Source organism: Callithrix jacchus, chromosome 2 (assembly GCF_049354715.1).
Source record: "Callithrix jacchus isolate 240 chromosome 2, calJac240_pri, whole genome shotgun sequence".
Taxonomy (NCBI): domain Eukaryota; kingdom Metazoa; phylum Chordata; class Mammalia; order Primates; family Cebidae; genus Callithrix; species Callithrix jacchus.
Window position 1 is genome coordinate 38,624,001 of NC_133503.1, and position 6,000 is coordinate 38,630,000.

Genomic DNA, 6,000 nt, shown 5'->3' on the forward strand with positions numbered 1-6,000 from the left:
GCCAGGGTCTGTGGGCAGCCACCAGAAGCTGGAAGAGGCAGGGGTGGGCTCTCCCCTCGACCATTCACAGGGAGCGTAGCCTGCAGCACCTTGCATTTGTTGGGCTTCTGGCCTTCAGAACTGTGAGAGAATACATTTCTGCTGTTTGAAGCCATCAATTTGTGATAATCTGTTATGCAAGTAGAAAACCAACACAATACCTGAAATGAGGGATGTCCCCAGAGGTCAATTCTACCACAATTATTTGGGGATAAGTATGATCCTAGCTTATAAAATTTCAGAGACAGTTGCCCAGGCCTCTGCAATTCAGTGTGGTCAGAGCCATGGCGAGATCGGTCCCCTGAGTCCAGAAGAACCTCGGGAGAGCTTCTTGTCTCCAGGGGTGTCTTAGTCTGTTTGTGTTGCTCTAAAGGAAAACCTGAGGTTGGGTACTTTATGAAGAAAAGAAATTTGGCCCACAGTCCTGTGGGCTATACAAGCATGGCACAACATCTGCTTCTGGAGAGGGTTTCTGGCTGCTTGTGGTAGAAGGCAAAGGGGAGCTGCCTGTGCAGAAATCATGTGGCCAGAGAGGAAACGAGAGAGGAGGTGCCAAGCTCTTTGCAACAGCCAGTCAGGAACTAAGCGTGAGAACTCACTCACTCCCATGAGAACGGCACCAAGCTGTACATGAGAAACCCGCCCCCACAATCCAAACACCTCCCACGAGGCCCCACCTTCAACACTGGGTATCAAACTTTTTTGGGGGGGTATCCTGAGGGTCCGAATTTCAACATGAGATCTGGCAGGGGGCAAACAAACCATACACACACCACAGCAGGGGCATCCTTCATTTCCAGTGTGGCGCTGTGCTCTTCGGTAAGGGCACTAATGCCATTTAAAGGGATCCAGCCTCATGACCTGCTCACCTCCCAAATGGCCCGACCTCCTAACACCATCACCTCAGGAGTTAGGATTTCAACTATGACTTTAGGGAGAAACAAATATTCACACCATAGTATTTTTCGACTTCCAAAAAGCCATGCATGCATGGTCTTGGTTTCAGCTAAGTCTCCGACCTCACCTCTAACAGCTCTTCCCCGTCACTCCTGCAGCTCCAGCCACACCAGCCTCCCGTGCTGCTCCTCCAATCCACCAGGTATGTTCCTGCCTGGCCTCTGCCTTTGCTGTACTGTGTGTAAAGGTTCTCTTCCCCAGATATTCACATTACTCACTCCCTCACTTCCTTCAGGCCTTTCTCAAATGTCACCTTATCTGCAAGGCCTTCTCGAGTTCACACTGCCAGACACTCCTCACCTTGAGTCTTCTCCAGAGCTCTCTCCACCACAGGAAGCAGTGACTGTCTGTCTGCTGTCCCTTATGAGAAGGAAAGGTCCACAAGGGCCGGACTTTGTTCTGTCACCTGATACAGTCCTGCTGTCTAGAAAAATGGATGGTACATCATAGGAACTCAACGCTTGTTGAATAAAGTGCTTTAGTGTGGGAAACGACGCCTTACTGACATACACACACTTCTTAGTTTTTCCTCCCAACTTGAATAATCAAGAAACGCCCACCAGAGGAACCAAAGGCAGAAATTGACCATTTTCCTTCAAGGTGGTCAGCTTTCGGCATTGCCCTCTCACCCCTGCCCCGGATATATACAGATTTAAAACTCCAACCTATCACTACAAACAACGTCAAGTATTTAAGGTGATGAATATGTTAACTAGCTTGACTTAGTTATGCTACATTTTATTTATTTATTTATTGTGAGACAAGGTCTTGCTCTGTCACTCAGGCTAGAGTGCAGTGGTGCAATCTGGGCTCACTTGTAAAATCCACCTCCCAAGTTTAAGCAATTCTCCCATCTCAGCCTCCTAGCAAGTACCACCACATCCGGCTAATTTTTGTATTTTTTGTAGAGATGGGATTTTACCATGTTGGCCAGGCTGGTCTTGAACTCCTGGCCTCAAATGATCTGCCCACCTCAGCCTCCCAAAGTGATGGGATTACAGGCATAAGCCACTGCAGCCAGCCCACATTATATTTATAAATCATAACAATAATTTTACCTCATAAATTTACACAATTAAAAAATACTGATTTGTAACTTCACAGATCCCAATGGGGGATCTGGATCTGGCCTTGCTTCCACAAACAGAACAGGCCCTAACAGTTAGGTTTTTATGATTTATCAGGTCAACTTGCAACACTGAAAAACAAATCGCCCCAATTTCCCATGTCCTGGACTCTGAAATCCTTGAGGAACTGCTCTATCCCATGTCAGACTAGGGCTGCCAGGAGCTACACGGGGACAATGACCACTGTATGAGATCCAGGAGGCATCTGAAATCCACACTTACCACCAGCAGTCCTGGGAAGGCATGTGCTGGCCTCACTGCAGCATCTTTCTGTCTGGCCAAGCAACTTCCCTTAGAATGCTTTCACCAGGAAAGTCTCTAGTGGCATCAAACCACAAAGCTCTGGGTGCAGCGACATTCTTGTGGGCCCTTGTCCTGATGACAAACTCTGAGATTTCCTGTGGGGCTGAGCACGGCTGGGGAAATGACATTGTTGGAGTTATTGCTCATCAGCCTGAGGTTCTTTCCTCTGGGAGTCAGACTGAGGGGCTGGTGTTTCATTCTCATCCTCTTACCAAGGAAAGAGGCTCCGGTCCCTAGAACTTTCCTGATATGACACAGTCTCTCAAATAGACTCCTGAGGTAATGCATTTTGTGACGCTCTCTGTACAGACTTTTTTCTTTTCTTAGGAACTTTATGTCTCCAGATCTCCTTCTCTAAATTAGTTTCTCTCTCTCTCTCTTTCCTTCCTATTTGTCCCGCCTTCGAGTATAGAAAAGAGTTTTCTCCTCTCTGACCCTCTATTTTCCCATCTGTAAGATGAGGATTTGGGTAATACCAGTGCATCCCTCCACCCCTACCTCTACTCCTACCCCCACTCCCACTTTTACTTTAGCCATACAACACTTTCTTCAAGTGAACTCTTGCCTTAAAGACTAAAACAAAATAGGTGAAATGGAGCGCAGAGGAGAGGGACACTGTAGTATGGACGTGTACAGGTACTTTAATCTGAATAAACGTAGCCGTGCTGGCTCATCTCCTGCCCTCCAATCCACGCTTCAGAGGCAGACAAGGCAGATTTAGGTTCCCTTCTGTTCCTGATATTCTGTGAGAGCTGAGTCCTCAGAGACCCTCTGCTGGGCGTCATGGTTTCTGACCCTGAATGTGACCTGCCTTGGTCACATACTTCTCCCTTGTGCTAAATCTACAACATCCAGCTCCTGGAGACCACCACCAACTTCAAGCTCTACTATCAATCAAAAACAGTGAAGGCAAAGGCCATCTTCTCACTGTCTCTACCATGACTTCCAAATTAAAAACCCAAAACCTCACTCATTCTCATGTTCGCTCACTGGCAGATCTGTAAAATGGTCACAGGGTGCCAACTGCCCACAATGGGATGTTTGGCAAGAGGCCAAGAACTCACGGTGGACTGACGAGGCATGTCTTGACAGGGGACAAGGGTTGGAAGAAGGCAGGGGAAACAAGATAGAAAACAGAAAAAAAGACAATGAGAAGACACAATCAGAGAAGTCAGGATGGAAAATGAGACAGCATGGGCACAGCTGCAGCAGGCAGGGGCAGCGCAGAGCCCTGAGTGCACACATGCCCTGTGCTGCCAGCCTGGATGGGTGAGGAGCACCACCAGAGGCAGGCAAAACCTGACACCTGAGAGACAGGTCTAAGCAGTCCACAGACACGCCCACTTGTAAACGAATCTGGGTGCATCCACTTCACTAGAGGACACAGCTAAGTATGGTAACCGCTGAGCTACACACCGCTGGGAGACAAATCAAAGAAAGAGAAAGCAACCTTAGACATGAAGCAGGAGAAGAAAGAGAAATCTCGGAAGGAGTTACTGTCCCAGCATCTTCTAGATACTTTAGAAATATCCTTTAGAAAAAAAAAGAAGGAAGGAAATATCCTTCAGAGGTCTTTCTGCTTAAGGGCAGGGACAAAAGACTTGCTTCAGCTGAGCACTGACCTGTTTTTCTCCCAGGTGTCCTTTTACCTGCTGCCAGATTGACACTGCTACCATATGGGGTCAGACTCCCAAACCTCATCTGTGATCACATGCTGACTAGCACCCCCAACTCGGTCTGCCAAGACAAACGCCTACATCACTCAAGCACCTTACAGCAGATATACACAAGGGGAAAAAATTCTTCTTCAAACAACAGTGTTTAGCCGCTCAGTCCCCCTCAGGTTTAGGTGATCTCTATCTACTGTTGCCCTCCCTAACACATCAGCTTTATGTAAGTCCCAGCCTACCAGACAACCTGGGAAAGACCAGGTAGAAAGCTCAGAGCAAAGCACAGAGCCAGGAGGAGCAACTGTTCCAATGCATATGGTGCTGATCAAGCCTCAGCCAAAGAATCACTACCATAGGCAGGCACCAGGTGTAAAAAGGATGATGACAAGCTAGCAAATCATCTCAGGTGACGGGCAGCTGAAGTTGGGGGCTGACATTTGGTTCAGCAAAGATTAAGGAAAGGAGGAATCTGGTCAGTACCTTAACTATTGAAAGCAACGGCTCTCCAAGTGCAGTCCTCTCCCAGCAGCATCAGCATCACCTGCAAACTTATTACAAGTGCACATTCTTGTGCCCCAACCCAGACCCACTGAATCAGAAACCCTAGTGACGGACTCCGGCAATCTGTGTTTTTATAAGTCCTCCAGGTGGTTGTGATGCACGCTAAAGTCTGAGACTCAAACTTTTTGTTCTAAATCAGGAGTCCACAAACTCTTTCTATAAAGGGCCAGATAATAAATATTTTAGGGTTTCACTGTGGGGTTATCTTTGTTACAACCACTCAGCTCTGCCACTGTAGCACAAAAGCAGTCAGACAATGTGTAAACAGATGAGTGTGGTGCAGATGAATGGGCACAGCTATGCTGTGAAAGCACAGAAAAAGGCAGTAAACTGGATGTGGCAGTGGTTTGTCAGTCTCTGTTTCTTAAAAAGATGGAGCTTTAATGGGTAGGGCTGAGTCCAGCAGTTAGAGATTTTTAAATTTCACTGAAAGCTACCAAATAAAAGCATATGTTTCCATCCGTCCATGCTTCCATCCATTCATTCAGCTCACTGCCAAACCATTTACCCTCCTTCATCCTTCACAAACCCTGGTCCTTGAAGCTTATGGCATCATGCTTTCCCACCGGACTCCCCCTCATTGTTGCTGAAATCTACTAGTATCCTGGGCACTATCCCTCATTGTCGGTGGCTCCCTGTCTTCCTCTCCACCACTGCTGTACCATTCAAGGTGACTTCAACAAGAATGTAGATGACCCATCCAATACCATGGCCTCCTCTCTCCTCACAATTTTATGGTTACCCCACCTCAGCCACCTGGTCCATGGTCATGTCCTAGGTCTTTTCAACACTACAAGCTGCATACCTTCGAAATGTCAATCTCACCACCACTACACCTCATATTCTTCCAAGTCACTTCTATCTGATACTCTCACTCAGCACTTCTTCAACCCTGTCACTCAGAAAGTTGTTCATTATCCATTATGCTTCCATGGCCTTTTCCCTTCCTACCCAGCTTTGCTTACACAGTCCATCATTTATATTTATTCTCCTTATAAATACCCTCTTGGCTATGTCCCACTCTCCCTCTGCTGCACTTACCTGGGAAAATGGCAACCCAGGTTAAACTCAACCATCTACCCACTCCATGCCTTACCTGAATGGCTGAATGTTGCTGGAGGAAAATGCTAAACTGTGCTGAATGGTCGCACTTTAAATTTAGGGCCATGAATCCCAAATGGGCACTATGGAAATTCTATTAAACTTCCTTAATGTGTTCACTGTCTGCTCTCCAAAATAACTATTTCATGCTTTGTCTTGTCTCCTCAAATCTCTTCTCCCGTCTCCCCCCAGCTGCAAAATAAATCTGATGAGAACTCTCTTATCTTCCCATTACCAAATCT

The 6,000-nt window shown here is 46.9% G+C and overlaps 1 protein-coding gene across 1 annotated transcript in view; it reads right to left on the reverse strand.

Moving 5' to 3' along the window:
- PFDN1 (prefoldin subunit 1) overlaps positions 1 to 6,000 on the reverse strand; it is a 58,736-nt gene that overhangs the window by 4,507 nt on the left and 48,229 nt on the right. The window lies entirely within an intron of this gene.